Below are 19,943 nucleotides of genomic sequence, written 5' to 3'. Positions count from 1 at the left end.
CACAGAAGAGTATGAACAAATTAGAAAATTCAAACAAAATCAAAATCAAATCAATATCCAGTACAAAAGAGAAGTCCAGGAAGTACAAGATCAGCTGACGCAGGTAATACAAGAACTAAATATTTCAGAGAACACTCCAATACGGGAAGTGGGACATAGAAATACGGAACAGCCACAAAACAATAACACGAGGCACTTCGGAAATTATGAAAGAAATTGGCAAGGTACACCGAATTTCGAGATGGAACCGCCGAAACGAAGTAACAGTAACCGATATGCGAATTGCTGACATGATGATTTTGACTATAAGCTGTTTATTACTGCACGCAAATTCAAAACATTTAAGAATTCCAGCAACGACATTCATCCACAAGCGTGGCTTCATCAATTCTCTCATCGTTTTCCTCCCAACTGGTCATTAGAGCACAGATTAGAATTTATGTGTGGCTATTTAGAGAATGAACCAGCTGTAAGAATGCGATCGGTCATTCACGATTGTCACAGTGAAGGAGAATTTTATAATGCCTTCCTCTCAGCATATTGGTCTCAAGCTACACAAGACCGAGTAAAACATAGCATCATGATGATGAAACACTTTGAACAATCTGAATTTTCCAGTCTTGTCAAATATTTTGAAGACATGTTGCACAAGAATCAGTTCCTGTAAAACCCATACAGCCCCTCGGAACTCATCCGCATTTGCTTAATCAAATTTCCTGAACATTTACGACATATTATTTTGGCAGGACGTTGCAAAGACGACATTGTAGCTGTAAGTAGGCTGTTTATATTTTCTTATTGGCAACGTTACGTAGCGCTCTGTATGAAAATCACTGGCTGTGCTGTGTGCAGTCTGTGGCTAGTTTGCATTGTTGTCTGCCATTGTAGTGTTGGGCAGCGGCAGCTGGATGTGAACAGCGCGTAGCGTTGCGCAGTTGGAGGTGAGCCACCAGCAGTGGTGGATGTGGGGAGAGAAATAAGGGAGTTTTGAAATTTGTAAAAATGGATGTCCTGAACTGCTATAATATTATGATTATTAAGGTAAATACATTGTTTGTTCTCCATTAAATTATTTCATTTGCTAACTATGCCTATCAGTAGTTAGTGCTTTCAGTAGTTTGAATCTTTTATTTAGCTGGCAGCAGTGGCGCTCACCGTATTGCAGTAGTTCGAGTAACGAAGATTTTTGGTGAGGTAAGTGATTTGTTAAAGGTATAGGTTAATGTTAGTCAGGGCCATTCTTTTGTAGGGATTTCTGAAAGTCAGATTGCGTTGCGTTAAAAAAATATTGTGTGTCAGTTTAAGCACAGTCTTATATAATTTTTCAAAGAGGACGTTTCAAAGCTTTTCAGGGACTCTTACAAGAATTTGAGATCGACACTGACAATCGCGGGACGCGAAAAAAGGAACACAACAACTACAGGTCACATCCATCACAATTCCGCAAGGAAAGAAATAATAACTGGACACGACAATGCTATTCTTACAGCGTAAATCGTGACCAAAACAGACGCCACCCGCATGACAACCGTTGGCAGAGTAGTAATAATTACAGGGAGAGATCACCTGTCCGCGGTAATGACTATCACAGAGACAATCAGAGAAGCAGACAATATGGAAACAAAAATAATTATTATCAAGGGAGACAGAATAACGTCAGACGCAACGGTCCCCTGCCCAGTTACGATTCCAGGAGAAATTCTCCACCACATGACCAACAAAAAATAAACCATGTAAACTACCGACGAAACGACAGACCTGAAATTCATCAGAACTGGCGAGATTCAAACAGGGCAGGGCCATCTCGACAAGGTGAATTTGTAGAGGCTAGATCTCCAAATCCCAATAACGACGTGCGTCAACAAAGAGACAATAGGCAATGACTCACACCGCTGGCAGCCACAAAACGTACTTATGAAGCTGACGACGTAGCTGCCATGGCTAGTAATTACGTAAAAATGGAAAACATTAGGGCCATTTTACTCCAGGAACACGACGTAAAACATAACAGCATTGCATATCCTGTGATTCACATTACAGTAAATGACGTAAAATTTGGGGCAGTACTTGACTCTGGCAGTCCCATTTCAGTAATTAGTGAAACAGCCTTTAGCAAATGCTACAAATCGAATGATTGCCCCACACTTGCGTAACGTAAGATTAAATTACAAGGTGCAAACGTTGAAAAAAGTGTGCCGGCCAGTGTGGCCGTGCGGTTCTAGGCACTTCAGTCTGGAAACGCGTGACCGCTACGGTTGCAGGTTCGAATCCTGTCTCGGCATGGATGTGTGTGATGTATTTAGGTTAGTTAGGTTCAAGTAGTTCTAAGTTCTAGGGGACTGATGACCACGGATGTTGAGTCCCATAGTGCTCAGAGCCATTTGAACCATTTGAAAAACGTGTAGATGTACGCCAACAAACCAACTTTGAATTCTTTTGTCAAAGCCACAGCTTCTCTATGAACTTTCTTATTGTTCCATTACTGTCGACGGAAATTATATTGGGAGTAGACTTTTTGAATGAATACAAAGCAATCTTAAGCTTTTACGATGCTGAAATAAGTTTAGAGAAAGAAGGTAAGTCAATAGCTTTGAAATTTGGAGATTGGCTCTCAAACCACGACGAGGAAATTAATATTTGATACTAATGAGTTAATTCAGAATAAGATTCAAACAACTGAGAACTGTAATGACACTGATAGGCAGGATTTTTTTGAGATTTTACAAGCACATTCTACAGTTGTTACTCACAAAACAGGAACAATCGACGGATTTCAATACCAATTTCGTGTTCGTGAGCATACTAAATTTTGTTTTAGACCATACGTAATTCCGGCCGTGTTAGAACAGAAATACAATCTATGGTTGACGAGGGCATTATTGAGCCTGCAGTTAACTCATTCAACAATCCATTCCATGTTTTTGAGAAGAAAAATGGATCGATCAGGCTTGTCTTAGATTCGAGACAAATCAATACTATCATCATTCCTGAAACAGACAGGCCGCAAACATTGGAAGAACTTCTTCAAAATTTTAATGGTGTAAAAGTGTTGTCTTCTATTGATCTCAGATCAAGATTTTATCAGATCGAACTTCATCCAGAATATAGAAAATACACAGCTTTCCTTTGTTTCGGCGTTTGTTATCAGTTTCGGAAACTTCCTTTTGGTCTGAACATTTCTTCGGCAGCATTCATTCGTGGGCTCAATTCCATGTTACCTGATTTCTTAAAACGTCATTACGCCTTATATGTGGCTGATATTCTAATAGCAGAAGTCTCATGGGAACAACATAATCGCATCCTCAACAGTTTGTTACGTATTTTTGAAGAATCTGGAATTACAGGTAACTTGAAAAAGTCTGAATTCGGTAGGTCAAAGGTGAGGTTTTTGAGACATATTATTTCTTCTGAAGGCATTCAGCCGGATCCTGAAAAGTTAGAAGCAATCAGAGGCATTCCAGTTCCATCCACAAAAAGACAAGTTCGCAGTTTTCTAGGTCTCGTAAATTTTTACCGTCGTTTTCTGAATATGCAAATTCTACTTACACCAAAACATTGTTCTCTCACTGGAAAAAAACACTATTTTGAACTGGGACGAACAAGCACAGTTGGAATTCAATTCTTTGAAAGAATCGCTACTTAACGCGCCAATGCTAGCTTATCCAGATCTGTCACAAGATTTCTGCTTTAGCACGGATGCTTCTAAAGTCGGTCTTGGTGCCCGTTTGTTACAAGAAACCATAGAAAATGACACTACTGTTCAGAAAACCATTGCTTTTGCTAGCCGAGTGCTAACAAAATCTGAAATAAATTATTCCGTTACTGAATTAGAAGCTTTAGCAATTGTTCGGGCATTTAACAAATTCCGTTTCTATCTTTCTCGCAAGCACATAAAAGTATACAGTGATCATCTTGCATTACAATTTCTTATGCCTTCAAAATTAAATCATGAGAGGTTAAAACGTTGGGCATTGTTTCTGCAAGAATTCCACTTCACAATAGTCTACATTCCCGGCAAGGAGAAAATTGTTGCGGACGCACTGTCACGCGCATCGGCTGGGCTTGAGAAAAGTAACACAGAAGGCAGCCTCGAGAAAAATTTCAGTATTCTTTACATTCAGAAAGTCGCCTTTGAAAACTTCATCACCACATCTTTAAAGGATATTGCTCATGAACAAGATAAAGATAGGATTTGGAAAGACATCAAAAGTAAATGGCATGAAAAGACACACACTCAGATTCGGCATTATTATCTGGTTGGAAACAACATACTCTTCAAACGCGGCATTGTTGCATTCCAGACGATTTTGTTAATAAGCTCATTTGGTACATTCATTTCAGCTACACACATTTTGGTCCACGAAAATGTTATCATATTCTTCGGAAGAATTGTTATTTTAACAATATGGAAAAGAGAATTCGAAGAGCCTTCTCTATTTGCAAACTTTGTCAAAAGGCTAAACCATCTACTGTCTCACATCGCCCTCCATTTCTTCCTATCATTCCTCCTAAATTAAATGAATTTGCTGCTGTGGATCTCTTGGCACCCCTTGTCAGAACATCTAATGGATTTTTTTCGTTCTAGTCGCTGTTGAACTTACTTCAAAATTGGTTTCTTTCACACCGTTACGTAAAGCCACTGGGCAGTCTGTATCCAACGCCTTTGTTAAAAATTTCTTACGTGAATCAATAAAGTCATTTCAGTTAACGGAGCGTAATTCAGGTCTGCTGTTTGGTCACGTATCCTTCGGAATCATAAAATTAAACCTGTTTTTATTTCATTGTACTCAGCACATTGTAACACGTCTGAACGGATTACGAAAGAGATCAACAAGTTTTGCAGACTTTATTGTCACAGAAAGCATCAGCATTGGGACAGATATTAACACTTATTTCAAAACGTGCTGAATGAAATGCCTCATGACTCAACTGCTTTACCACCTAATCTTGTACTGAAGAATGAAGAACCACCGAAAAAATCAGAGACCTTGTACCTTTCCCGAATACACGTAAACTTCGACACAAAGACGTAATTGATTTGGCTATTAAAAATATAAAATCTGTAGCAGACAAAAGTAGAAATCTACACTGTAAAGCAAATGCAAAGAAATTGTATATTGGTCAGAAAGTTCTCATTAAAGCTCATTCATTATCACAAATTATTTCTGATTTACAATGGAACTTACAGAATCCGACGTATACCACATGATAATTGCGTTGAAGTTCAAACTCTGCGTACTAAGAAGAGTAAACGATTGCACCACATTTCACATGTAATACCGTTTATTGAGAGATAATCTGCTTTTTAAGTTTGTCTTTGCAATAACATTTCTCACTTCACGCTACTAGTACAATTTGTCACACTGAGAAACTGTTAACACACAACAATGTTCTGAAGTTAACTATCCAGTCTAGAACCTAGGGAATATATTTAGACAGTATTTACGAGTGCATTGTTATAGTGAACAGACGACACAGTGTTATTGTGTGTGTACATTCTTGCTTGTTAGTTGCACGATTACGTAACGACTATAAGGCTCACATACTTAGAATATGTACTGGTACTGCTAATGAGATTTTAATGAAACATTTTGGTTTACTTGAAAGCACATTCTGGATTTAAAATACTTTCTGAGAGATACCAGATGACACAGTGGTTAGTTTATTTGACAGCTACTCGATTATATCACGACGCTACTAATGACAATTGAAATTATTGCTTTTGCGCTGTATCTGTTTTATACCTGCACAGTTTTTCTGAATTCTTCTGGAAAGTAAAACATGTTTTAGTAGTAACTTTTGTGGTATAGAAAATGAGACAGCCTTTTCCGTAGCACAACAGTACGTTACAGCTCAGTACTTTCTTCATCACGGCAATAAGCGTACAAACTAAGATATCTATACGCAAATCATTTCACTTTTGTTTATGAGGAGGTGAGTACATTGACTTCAGCAGAACTTTGCTTACAGACGACGATAACTACGACACTTCCACAGAATTATCTTATAGCAAGACGCACATTTAGCGCCACAGGACCCGCATTTGAGTGATTAATTTGTACTTAAACATTTATTTTTAAAGATTTTCCAATTACAATGATACAAAGGTTATCTGTGATACATTTCATTCCATTGCTGTAATCTGTAACACCTGAGGGTATAATTACATTATTCCTTAGGGGTAAACTCCTACTTTGTGTACCATGTGTTTGGCAAGCACAAGGAGCCCTAGCTAATATGGTATTTGCTTATACAACTTTACACATCGGTACCATATTTCACTAACACAGAATTACACAGCTATCTGATTACTTAACAGAGAAACAAACATTTTTTTACCACGTCAGTGCCACATGTTCACGTAATTACACAGTTGTATAACTTCACACTTATGAAATTGTATTTTGTCTGTACTTTGTGAACTGTTGATATTTTTTCGGAACCATTGTGATGCTATGAGAGCTTTGAATGACGTATTTGGTATGGGATCATGATTTTTAACGTAAATTTGAGGTAGATGACACTATTGAAATGAGTAGAGAATTTTTTTTAGGTTTTGAAATTATTGCAGAAACTTACAACGATTTTGAGATTTGACTGAGGTGTTATGATGTTATTATTACAACGACGATGCGTATTATGCTTTGAGGTATGTTTATGATCAATAATCTGATGCTATATGAGGAATTTGAGTATGCTATGTATTTATTATGATGAAATATTGAAGAAGTGTCGACGAATATGTATATGTGTAATAAGGTAAGGAGTAATGAATAGTGGTTAGGGGCTATGATATGTGAAAAAGGATGTTGGAAACCAAGTATCGTACTTTAAGAGTTATTAAATGTGTGTACATGTGTGAATGTATCACAATGCCACCGAATATTATTTGGACACTGTTATATTTATAGGATTTTGTTTCTACACATTTGCATCGCAAATTCTCGACCTGTGAAATTTTTATATGAGACTGTCACTTCTGTCGTAAATATTTCGGTAAAAAAGTTAAGTGACCTTCACGTAATGCATCATGAGCGCCCAGCTGTGCCACCTGCCTTGAGAAAAGGCCATTCGGTGGAGAAAAAAAAAAGAGACCATTAACCTCGCTATTGATATTCCTTTCTAGAAAGCATCGCAAATACGACACGCTCGAACTTGAAAACATATGATTGCACTGTGGAGCTCTTAATTTATGATATTTACTAAAATGCCTAATGAAATGATGAGAAACATTTTACATCTATTGCCTCTCTAGTTGAGAGATTGCTCATTTTGTTTAATAACTAGTTTCTAGGTGCACTGCAGCGTTGGTTAAAATAAAATTTTATAGATGTACTAATATAAATATTTTATGCCTACAGATCCAGTAAGTAATAACTTTATGATCTACTTAAAAAAAAATGAAGGAGCACAAAAAGACGTCTCTCTTCACAGGAATTGCATACACAATTTTCTTTTCAAGTACTTGGTAATTTCTTTTGTAGAATAAGTTGTGGTGCACCACTTTAATTACATAGACATTAAGATGTGAATAGACATTTCCCTTATCTGCATTGTTGTCTTTAGTGAAATATTTTTCCTGCTTGAGCTTTGCTATGTTTAGGTATAAGTTATAGAATTTGCTGCTGCTGTTTGTGAGGCATAGTGTTACTGAATTTGCCTTTGTATTAATCTGTTAAACCAGTTTTACTACTGATTTATTTTTCTTGTTGCTGCACATTGGTTCATATTAGTTGTAATGTTGCATTTGCTCTGCTAACTTAGATTTACTGCTGCTTGCTTTGCCGATTTGCATTGTTTTTGTCATCGCGGTTTTTGTTAATTGTTTTGTGCTGCTGCAATGCCTCGTTCCTTAGTTTATGTATCTGAGCTCAGTAGATTTAAGTTACTTTGAGATGGGGTAAGATGTATAAGAGAAGGAGTTGTGATGAATTGGAAGAAATTCATTGAGAATCAATAAAAATGTTGTTGTTGTCTTCAGTCCTGAGACTGGTTTGATGCAGCTCTCCATGCTACTCTATCCTGTGCAAGCTTCTTCATCTCCCAGTACTTACTGCAACGTACATCCTTCTGAATCTGCTTAGTGTATTCATCTCTTGGTCTCCCCCTACGATTTTTACCCTCCACGCTGCCCTCCAATGGTAAATTTGTGATCCCTTGATGCCTCAGAACATGTCCTACCAACCGGTCCCTTCTTCTTGTCAAGTTGTGCTACAAACTCCTCTTCTCTTCAATTCTGTTCAATACCTCCTCATTAGTTATGTGATCTACCCATCTAATCTTCAGCATTCTTCTGTAGCACCACATTTCGAAAGCTTCTATTCTCTTCTTGTCTAAACTATTTATCGTCCATGTTTCACTTCCATACATGGCTACACTCCATACAAATACTTTCAGAAACGACTTCCTGACACTTAAAACTATACTCGACGTTAACAAATTTCTCTTTTTCAGAAACGCTTTCCTTGCCATTGCCAGTCTACATTTTATATCCTCTCTACTTCGACCATCATCAGTTATTTTGCTCCCCAAATAGCAAAACTCCTTTATTAGTCTAAGTGCCTCATTTCCTAATCTGATTCCCTCAGCATCACCCGACTTAATTCGACTACATTCCATTATCCTCGTTTTGCTTTTGTTGATGTTCATCTTATATCCTCCTTTCAAGACACTGTCCATTCCGTTCAACTGCTCTTCCAAGTCCTTTGCTGTCTCTGACAGAATTACAATGTCACCGGTGAACCTCAACGTTTTTATTTCTTCTCCATGGACTTTATTATCGACTCCGAATTTTTCTTTTGTTTCCTTTACTGCTTGCTCAATATACAGATTGAATAACATTGGGGACAGGCTACAACCCTGTCGCACCCCCCTCCCAACCGCTGCTTCCCTTTCATGCCCTTCGACTTTTATAACTACCATCTGGTTTCTGTACAAATTGTAAATAGTCTTTCGCTCCCTGTATTTTACCCCTGCCACCTTTAGAATTTGAAAGAGAGTATTCCAATCAACATTGTCAAAAGCTTTCTCTAAGTCCACAAATGCTAGAAATGTAGGTTTGCCTTTCCTTAATCTATTTTCTAAGATAAGTCGTAGGGTCAGTATTGCCTCACGTGTTCCAATATTTCTGTGGAATCCAAACTGATTTTCGCCGTGGTCGGCTTCTACCAGTTTTTCCATTCGTCTGTAAAGAATTCGCGTTAGTATTTTGCAGCTGTGACTTATTAAACTGATAGTTAGGTAATTTTCACATCTGTCAATACCTGCTTTCTTGGCGTGGCCAAAAACGTAGTGTACTGTGGAAAAAAACTATTTTTGAAAGAGGATATGAACAGAAAACAGAAAGCATGCTTGGATAGGATTTTTTTGGTGGAAACAAATGTTGAAATAAGAGGAAACATGTATGAAATGAAGTTTTGGGTTGGACTGCAGTACCAAATGTCACACTGAAAACAAAACCTGTCATTTCCTTTTGTGTTATTCCACTATGTGTCTGTGTACCCTCGTGTATTTGTGTTTTTCCTGTCTTTATGTATATTTAGTTAATAAGATTTATGTTGTAGAATTTTTCTAATACTAAGCTACATTCACTATGATGAAGAATATAGTTATCCTCAAATATAATCTGCATTAATAATATGTTATTTACTTTGTAAAGATGTTTAGACATTATTTTCGAAAGCTATTCTGATCTTTTGTGTATGTACTTATTTCATCATTCCTGTAACACTGATGTATATGTTTATTTCTATTTTTTTGTTAAGCCTGTATTACTACAAATGTTACCTGTATTGTTATGTTATTTAATGATGTATTTTGTACCTTTGTTATTGTATTCTCATGCTGTAAATTTATTATTGTATGGACATCAGTTCTTCAAATTATGTTTCATTTCACTGCACACATTTCTGTTGGTCATAGTATATGCACAATAGATGAGAAGTTGGGACCGTTAGTGTTTGCACATATGTTGGTAATTCAGCAAGGCACTGGTTTACAGCATTGCTGGTTCTAAGGTCAACTCCAAAAACTTTTTGAGTGCACAAGTGGTGGTTAATAGACTTGCTGTATTGTCCGCAAGGCTCTTCGATGGTGACTGTGCACCTGCACAGTCACAACAGATGGCTGCTGGCCATCTCTACAAGGACTACAGTGGGTCTGCATTTTTGATGGCCCACCAATACCATTATTTCTACAAGGACTACAGCGGGTCTGCATCTTTGATGGCCCACCAGTACCATTATTTCTACAAGGACTACTGTGTGTCTGCATCTTTGATGGCCCACCAGTACCATTGTTTCTACAAGGACTGCGGTGGGTCTGCACCTGTGGTGGCCCGCCAATACCGTAATCTCTAACAAGACTACAGTGGTCTGCTCTGTGATGAGCTACCTACCAATATTCTTCTACTTCGACTGACTCTGCTGTCGGTTTGCTCTGTTGTGGCCCATTACCTGTCAGCATGTCAAGAGTCAGCACTGTCTTTCCGTTGGAAGCACAACACTACTTCAAGACTGCATGGAAATCCACTACTTCTGTGTGCAATTTCTTTTACTAAGGAGACTTTGTGAAAAAAAACTGTAATTACTATTGTGATAAATGATCAGGACTGTCTTTATGGGAACAATTTTAGCTTTTGACCAACAGTGTATCAATAAATGTGTGAATTTGATATCTTTGTTCTTGTAACTATGAAAAATTTTTTCAAATCTGTATTGGCCACTGCCCAAAACAATTTGTAAAATTTTGTGTGGGGAGCAAGGGGGCTATGTAAGTAGGCTGATTAGTTTTTTTTATTGGTAACGCCACGTAGCGCTCTGTAAGAAAATCACTGGCTGTGCTGTGTGCAGTCTGTGGCTGGTTTGCATTGTTGTTTGCTATTGTAGTGTTGGGCAGCAGGATGTGAACAGCACGTAGCGTTGCGCAGTTGGAGGTGAGCCGCCAGCAGTGGTGGATGTGGGGAGAGAAATGGTGGAGTTTTGAGAGCGGATGATCTCGACGTGTGTCCATCAGAGACAGTAAATTTGTAAGACTGGATGTCATGAACTGCTATATATATTATGACTTTTGAACACTATTAAGGTAAATACATTGTTTGTTCTCTATCAAAATCTTTCATTTGCTAACTATACCTATCAGTAGTTAGTGCCTTCAGTAGTTTGAATCTTTTTTTAAGCTGGCAGTAGTGGCGCTCGCTCTATTGCTGTAGTTTGAGTAACGAAGATTTTTGTGAGGCAAGTGATTCATGATAGGTATGAGTTATTATTAGTCAGGGCCATTATTTTGTAGGGATTATTGAAAGACAGATTGCGTTGCGCTAAATGTACTGTGTGTCAGTTTAAGCAAAGTCACGTATAATTTTTCTAAGGGGACGTTTCAGTATCAACTTGAAATTTATATCACATAGTGCGGGCTATGGTCCTTTGTGGCGTAGAAAATGGCAGTTTCTTTTCAACAGTTTCGCTGTTAACAAAATTTCTCTAGTGTATATGATACTTCATTTGTATGTATGACGATAGTAACTGTTCTCGAATGAGCAGGTACCATCGATGAACGTGCAGCTTCTCTAGAATAAATAATAATTAATTGAAACCCTCTGCTGCCGGCAGGTGTTGCTGACTTACCTTTATGGGGGTAGCTGAAAATGTGTGCCTCGACCTTGACTCGAACCCCGGATCTCCTGCTTAAATGACAGACGCTCTACCCATCTTTTTTTTTTTTTTTTCAAAAATGGTTCAAATGGCTCTGAGCACTATGGGACTCAACATCTTAGGTCATAAGTCCCCGAGAACTTAGAACTACTTAAACCTAACTAACCTAAGGACATCACACACACCCATGCCCGAGGCAGGATTCGAACCTGCGACCGTAGCAGTCCCGCGGTCATCTTTTTTTTTTTTTTTTCATTTTGTTCGGTATTGTTCCTTGCGTTTTGGTCTTGGCGGACTTCGCAAGACATCTGTTCAAGTTGATCGTTGATTCCTTTATTCAGTTTCTTTTATTACAGAGGGCGAGCAGCCCTCTGACCGAACACGCTGAGCTACCGTGCCGGCAATCCATCTCAGCCACCGAGGACACAGATGAGTAGCGTGACTCCAGGGACTTATCCCTTGCACGATTCTCGTGAGATCCACATTCCCAACAGTCCACAATCTACATACGTAACGTTCCTAATAAATACTTTGACCATCTACTCATTACTCGCGCCCACTAAGGTGAGGATTCCCGTAAGAGTTCGGGCAACCTGTGCGCATTCGCACAGACGAAGGTCAATGGCCTGGTAGCCATTTAACTATATATACTGTCGGCAGCTCAGGGTTTCAATTAAATATCGTTCATTTGTATGTGGTGATGCTGAGGTGATTTTGTGTTTACCTTTTGACGAAGCCACTATGGCTCCATTACATTAGGACATGTTTTTAAGTCACGTATGCCACGTAGTATTTTAAACGCATAATTTTCACATGTATGCCAGTAATACTTTTCAATATGGCGTGTTTTATTGTTTTAAGCTATAGACAATCCACTAAATGTACTTGTGTATTTCCATGTTTTGCTGCAGATCTGCAGTTGGTCATTGCAGTCCGAAACCGGTACTCTAAGGATCTAACTTTTTGTGATCATAGACGGAAATAATTAAATTTATCCTGTGCTTTCTGGTTCACTGTTCAATTCGGGACCACGTCAGCGTGTGAAAGTAATGCCATGTCTAGCTTACGACAGAATGAAAAGGCTCTGTAAACTGAAGCAGCAAATCAGTAACGAGGTAATTAATAGTAAGTTCAATAAGTAGTTTCTTGCAGCTGGTGTCACGCCAAACTATGCGAAAGTGAAGATCAAGCTTGATCGGTGAGGTCTGGCCTTTGCACCTAAAAGCAAAAGTGAGTTCAACTGAATTAAGGCCCAGTTACGTGGCTCATATAAACATAAAGTAAAGAAGCTTTCGAATAACATTTGCAACTAAGTGACGAACTTTCTTGTATTCCGTTTCAGTAAGCGGTTTCTAATAGAGTCAGGAATAATGTAGAAAAAATCGAAATGAGGCATAGCAAAAAGTCGACTAAACTGATCGATTGTAAATGTTGTAAGAAGTAAGGACGGCATTGGACACCATCGCTTCAATGACAGGTCATCTAACTTAACAAGTATAGTACAGCTCAATAAAGATTTGCAACATAATATCACGCCAAACGTTAGTAAGGAAAATTTTAAGCTAGTAATAGTTGAGACAAAAATGGCAAGCGAAGCACCTAGGTTGAAGAAACTAGAAACTGCGTACCCAGCCGTCAAGGTCACTAAAGACTTATCACTTCAAAACAGTTTTTGTTAAGTTGTGCCGGCCGGCGTGGTCGAGCGGTTCTAGGTGCTTCAGTTTGGAACCGCACGACCTCTACGGTCACAGGTTCGAATCCTGCCTCGGGCATGGATGTGTGTGATGTCCTTAGGTTAGTTAGGTTTAAGTAGTTCTAAGTTCTAGGGGACTGATAACCTCGGATGTTAAGTCCCATAGTGCTCAGAGCCATTTGAACCATTTTTGTTAAGTTATGAGTCAGCAGAGTCTTAATTTAAGAAATCTCACTATAAAGTTACAGAAAGAGAGGGCAGTGGTCATTCGAGGAGGCGATGAGAACACGGCAGTTCTTATGTACAAAGATGACTACGTTAGGTAGACGAGAAATTTTTTGCAGAAAACGCTATGATAGAAATTTACTGAGATCCAACTGAGGAGTTTCAGACTGGTTTGCGTAGAAAGATAGACAAGTCCCAATTCCTTCTTAACAATTATGAAAAGAAATTGCTTAAAATGATGAATGCTAAACTTCTATAGCTTAGATCTCAAGATTCACACAGATGGAAATCCGGTTCGCGTTATTATGAAGAATAATTGATGACCATGCTATAAACTAAATCAGTTTATTAACGACAAACTTAAATAATTTTACACGTTCGATACTTATTTTTGGGCTAAAAACAGTTCTCAACTTCCAAATGCAATAAAGGACATACATATACCAAATAACGCGACGGTAGCACCCGCTGATATGAAAAACCTCTACAGTAATGTTCCGTTAAAAGAACCTTTTGAAACCATTAGACGTAATCTGCCACCCCAAAGCAAGACCACTACTGCAGAGTGTACAGCACGAACTGAATTTCTAGATTTCGTACAAGCAAATTTTTTTTTTATTTTTTACCTTCGATGACAAAACATACTATCAAAAAGATGGGCTTATGGTGGGTAATAGCCTATCTGGTACTTTAGCAGAAATGTTGTGAATAATTTAGAATTTAAATAAATTTTACTATGGAAGTAGGAAAAGAGAAATCTGTCAACTTCGTTGACATTACTGTTAAGAAAGTTTACATCAAACACATATTTTCGATTTTTTATAAAACCTACATGTACAGATAGTATCATCAATACCAACTGAAACCGAACCCTGGAAAGACCCAAGCTTGTGCATTCCATCTTAGAAATAGGAAAGCCAAAATGAAACTGAACATCACTTGGAGAGGAGAACAACTACTCCACTGCGAAACTCCTAAATACCTTGGGGTGAAGATGGAACCTTCCCTCACATTCAAAGCCCACTGTGAAGAAATGAGCCTCAAAGTAAAAGCGCGGAACAACATCATCCGCAAACTTACAGGAACCACCTGGGGTGCCCAGCCAAAAGTGCTTAGAACATCTGCCTTGGCACTATGTTTCTCCGCCGCAGAATACGCAGCACTCGTCTGGCAGAACTCCGCATATGCTAAACGTGTAGATATATCCATGAACGAGACAAGACGCATTGTTACAGGCTGCTTACGACTTACTCCTGTTAATAAGTTGTACCAAACTATGGGTATAGCACCGCCACGCATTCGAAGACAGGCTGAAACAGAAGTGGAGATGAAAAAACTAGAAATCGACTCTAGACATTCTTTGTTCGGACATGACCTTCAACAGCCAAGACTGAGCTCAAGGAAAAGCTTCCTACAGAAAACATTGGCAATTCGTTCATCTCCCAGAACTCGCAGAGAGGGGCTTTGGCGAGACTCCCTAGCGGAAGACAGTCACATAACGGCGAAGGAGGAAATAACCGAAGGTTCACACCTGTCATACGTGACCTGGAAGAGTTTGAACAGACTGCGAGTTGGGGTGTCAAGGTGCAAAGCAAACATCAGGAAGTGGGGCTTCAGTAATAAGGAGGAAATTTGTCAGTGTGGTGACATACAGGACGAACAACATCTGCTAGTCTGCAGGAATCTAACGGCTGCATGCATTGTGTGTGATCTTGCTGAAGCCAGCGAAACTGCTGTGATTACCGCCGAATACTGGGCCCGTCAAAAAATATAATCATCTTTCTGCTTGTTCATCTGCTGCCTGTTTATATATGTTATTGAATCTGTGTCATAAATACTATTGTACATACTTAATTTTGCAAATTTTTTACGTGATTCAGTACTTATTAGTTTTTGTATATCTTTTATGTCCTTGACTCGAAAAAACGTAAAAAAGTTCATTCCGTCCTCCACGATATGAAAAAGCCTTCGTTATCTCAGTGATTCGCCGGCTCCTTGGTCTACCTTTGACCGAAAGCAAAATACGTAAAGAGCTCAACATTTTAAAGCAAATTTAAGTACGTAATGGTTTTTTTTTTGTGAGTGATGTCACACGATCTTACAACAGGCTAAACAAACTTATAATAAACAGCAGGCAGACGCACACTCACGCATGAAATAGAGCCAATAAAGAACGAATGAAAACATTCCAGAGAAAAATCACGGCAAAATGTCGCAGCAAATAGAGAAGTGTTTCAGAGATTCGAATGTTAAATGGGTGTTTCAAGTTAACAACACTCTAAAATTGCAAGTAAAATATAAACTGAAAAGGGCTTATGACAAATTTGATGGCTCTGCAGTATACTGGAGTGATGGTTGTAACTGTGATAAATATTATGTAGGCCAAACCGGCCGCTATTTTAACGTAAGGTTTAAGGATCGTTCACAGGCGCGTAATAAAACTGCTATTACATTGCATTTATCAGAAACTGGCTATTCTGCGGGGAGCATTGAGAATAATATGCGTATTTTCCACCGGAAGCAAAAGTACCATGCTGACAAATTGTTCGAAGAGCGTCAATTTTACAAAGCAAAAAGATGAGAACCAGAAAAAGTACTCAATGTGTAGAGCAACATTGTACCCTATGCCTACTTTTCTTTGTTTCATAATTTCTGCTTTGATCGTTGAACGCCTCTGTTATATAACTGTGTATCTTGCTTTTGTCTTCACCTACCGTAGGATGTTTTACATGTTTACTTCGTTTTCTTACGCGAGCGTATTAGTTTCTGCTTATATACCATAGTTCATAAACTAGATAATCTTGTTACGTTACTGTTACACTGTTTTACCATTCTTTTCCTGGAATGGTGCGTCGCAGCGTGCGACAGGCCCTCTGGCGGCGAATTTCCGCTAACAACTTCTCTCCTATGCGGCGTTATGGCGATCACGCCAAAAGAGGGCGCTGATTACTTATTACAGTCAGTTGTTATTCCTCTCTGTTCTTTCCGTATTTGTTTTATCATTTTTATATCATTCTGTGAATTCTGTAAGCTGGCCCTTATGTTTGTCATTATATGTCTATCTAGTAATAAAATGCGTCACAAGAGCATGTACAACTTAACTTTTCCCTTTTTGACAAACCATCTTTGGCCATGTTTTAGTTTATTGTATTTTATTACTGTTACGCTTCGAGGGTTGGATTCCCTCACTTCTTCATCGAAGACTTTCACTGCCTGGGCTACTCTCAGGGTGCATCTTCGACGTGGAAGATCCCCATCATTTCCTTGCCGTGTCGTCTGCTCGCCGCCCGGTCCTCCTCCTCGCCACCGCCACCGCCACCGCCACCACCACCGCCGCCGCCGCCACCGCCTGCCGGTGCTCGCCGCCGCCGCCGTCGCCATTTGGTCGCCGCCCGCCGCCGCCGCCGCCGCCGCCTGCCGGTGCTCGCCGCCGCCGCCTCCTGGTCGCCGCCGCCGCCCTTCTCGCGCGCCGCCATCATGTCCCAACCCACAACCACTATCATTTTGACCTCTCCCTCCGCTGCTCCAACCACCATCACATGGAGCTCATCCTCCACCCCCCTTCCCGTCCTTCCTTCTCTCCCTGTCCACCCCACCACTGCGCCACTTTCGGCTGTAACCACCCCCAACTCCTCCTCCCCTATCACTGTCGCCCCATCGACAGCTACTGACTTTCCGCCGCTCCCTGCACCGCCTCCGACGGGCTCCAAGCCAGCACGGATCTCTGCTCGACGTTCCACAGTCTCTGTGACACCCACGCCCCCTCCATCTGCGTCAGCCGCTGCTCAGGGTGGTCCTGCCCTCCGCCATCTCCCCCTGCAACCCGTACCCCTGCCCCCTCTCCACCCGGTCGTGCACACGAAACCTTCAAAGTGCCCGAATGCTGACCCTTCCCCCGAAGTCTCCTCCAAAAAAACCCCCAATCCCCGTGACCCACCCACCCCCATGGAGGCGGCCCCGACCCCCGCCCCCGCCACGCCTGCCACCCACATCTTTGTCCTCTCCAATCCTGACCCTCAATTCCTTGATGCCCGCTCCCTCACCCTCGCCATCCGGAAATACTACCTCAATGCCTCCATCTCCCAACTGATTCCTTGCAAGGACTCGGTCCTCATAAAATCCCCCAATGCTTCCTTCCACACTGATCTCCTCTCCCGCATCCCCCGTATCCAGTTTGGCCAACGTGCAACTCTCACCCCCTACCACACCCCATCCTCTCCCCGTCAGCCTCAACCTCCCCGACGTCCGCCAACCTTCACCGCTGTGATCACGAAACTTAGCCCCGTGATCACGGAGGCTGAGGTGTTGGCGGAACTCAACTCCCAGCCCGACATTGAAATCCGCTCAGCCCGTCGCATCTTCAATGATGCCGGGCCGACTTTTCTCATGCGGATATTCACCGAATCCTCCTCCTCCATTGACCGCCTCCTCACCGAGGGAGCCCTCATCTACAATCGGCGCCATAAGGTGGACCCCTCCCGTTCCCCAGTCCAATCCTACCGCTGCCAATGCTGTCTCACCTACAACGACCACGTTACCTCTGCCTGCAAGAACCCCCCTACTTGTCCCCACTGCAAAGCTTCACACTTCCTCAAGCATTGCCCCAACCTCACCTCTCCCCCCTCCTGCAACACTTGCAATGAACCACATCCTACCTACTCCTCGAAGTGTAAAGCGAAACCTCCACCACTAACCCCTGAGCTCACCATCCCTGTCCGTCCTGTTGATGACCCCATCCACCCCAACAACTCGCTCCGCCCTCCCCCTACTGCCAAGGACATCATCCGTTTCACCACCATTGTGCTCCAAAACATCCACCCCTTCCAGCGCTCACACACTGCTGCCCGTTCCATCTTCCATCTTACCACCTATGCCACATACTCCCACAACCAGGCCCACTTCACCTTCACCCCCCTCACCACCCTCGGCTAACTCTCCCCTCCCAGGGTACAACAACCCTACTGTATCCTGTACCACAACATTCGCTCCCTGCCCACCCACAAACTCCTCTTCCTCCACACCCTCCAGCAGCACCGCGTGGATGCCTTCGTCTTAAATGAAACCTTCCTTCAACCCCGTATCTCCGTCTCCACGGCTCCTTACACCCTACACCGTACCGATAACCCGTACCCTCTGGCGCGTGGCGGATTTGCTATAGGGCACCTCAAACACCTCCCTGTCCGGCCCCAACCTCTCCTTAACAATCCTGCTGAGCATCTCGCTCTCAGCCTCTTCTTCCCCCCCCCCCCGTATCATCACCTGTGCCACCATTTATGTCCGCCCTCGCACCCCCATCCCGTGCGATTTCCTGGCCCATATTGACCGCACCTTCTCCACCTACATGATTGCCGCCGACCTCAATATCCACAGCCGTGATCCTGCCAACCTCCAGCGGTGGCATCAGTTTCTCACCACTCTCCAGGGAGACCTGGTTCCCCTGCCTCAGCACACCCGACCCGAATCCAACACCACTCCTGATGTGGTCCTTGCCTCTCCCAACCTCCTTGAGCGCATCACCGCAGACGTCCTTGACCTCATTGGCAGTGACCATGCTTCTGTTCTCCTCACTATCTCTAATGGTCGCCATCCCCGCAACGCTCCTCGCCCTGACGTCCCTCCTAAACTTGTCCATGATTACTCCCGTGCCAACTGGGATGCCTACCAGGACTCCATTCACACCCAGGTTGACAGCCACGACCCTACCCTCCAATCTCCTGATGACATCTCTTGCACTGCTGCCTTCCTGCACCAGACCTTGTCTGACGCTGTCGCCACCCATATCCCCACCAAAGCCATCCATCGTCACAGCCCCGCCCTGCCTCCACAGGCCGTCCTTCTCCTTCGAGAGTCCCGCCGCCTCTACTGCTCTTTTCTCTGCACTCGTGACCGGGATACACTTACCCGCCACTGGCAATTACAACGACACATCCGCAACCTGCTTATTGTGAAGAAACGCCGTGCCTGACGCCAGACATGTACACAAGTCAACACCACGCTCCCCATAAACTCTTCCAAGTATTGGTCTGCTTTCCACCGCCTTACTGGGAACCGCCCCCCCCCCCGTACCCTCTCCTCGTTAATGGCCATCCCTTTCCTGACAACCTCAGTAAGCCCAACCACTTTGCCTCCCACCTCTCTGATGTTTTTTCCATCCCAGATGATCCCCACTTTGATTATTCCCTCTTCCCTGATGTCATAGACCGTACGAATACCTCTGTTCCTCCCCTTGCTCCTAGCTTCCAGTACTTGGCCCACACCCCACCATCTGCACTTAACACTCCCATCACAACACAGGACATCAGCCTCACACTCCGCAATAAACACAACACTGCTCCCGGCCACGACTGCATTACCTACCGCCACCTCAAACACTG

Source organism: Schistocerca cancellata, chromosome 5 (assembly GCF_023864275.1).
Source record: "Schistocerca cancellata isolate TAMUIC-IGC-003103 chromosome 5, iqSchCanc2.1, whole genome shotgun sequence".
Classification (NCBI taxonomy): Eukaryota; Metazoa; Arthropoda; class Insecta; order Orthoptera; family Acrididae; genus Schistocerca; species Schistocerca cancellata.
Note: the sequence above shows the minus strand (reverse complement) of the source record.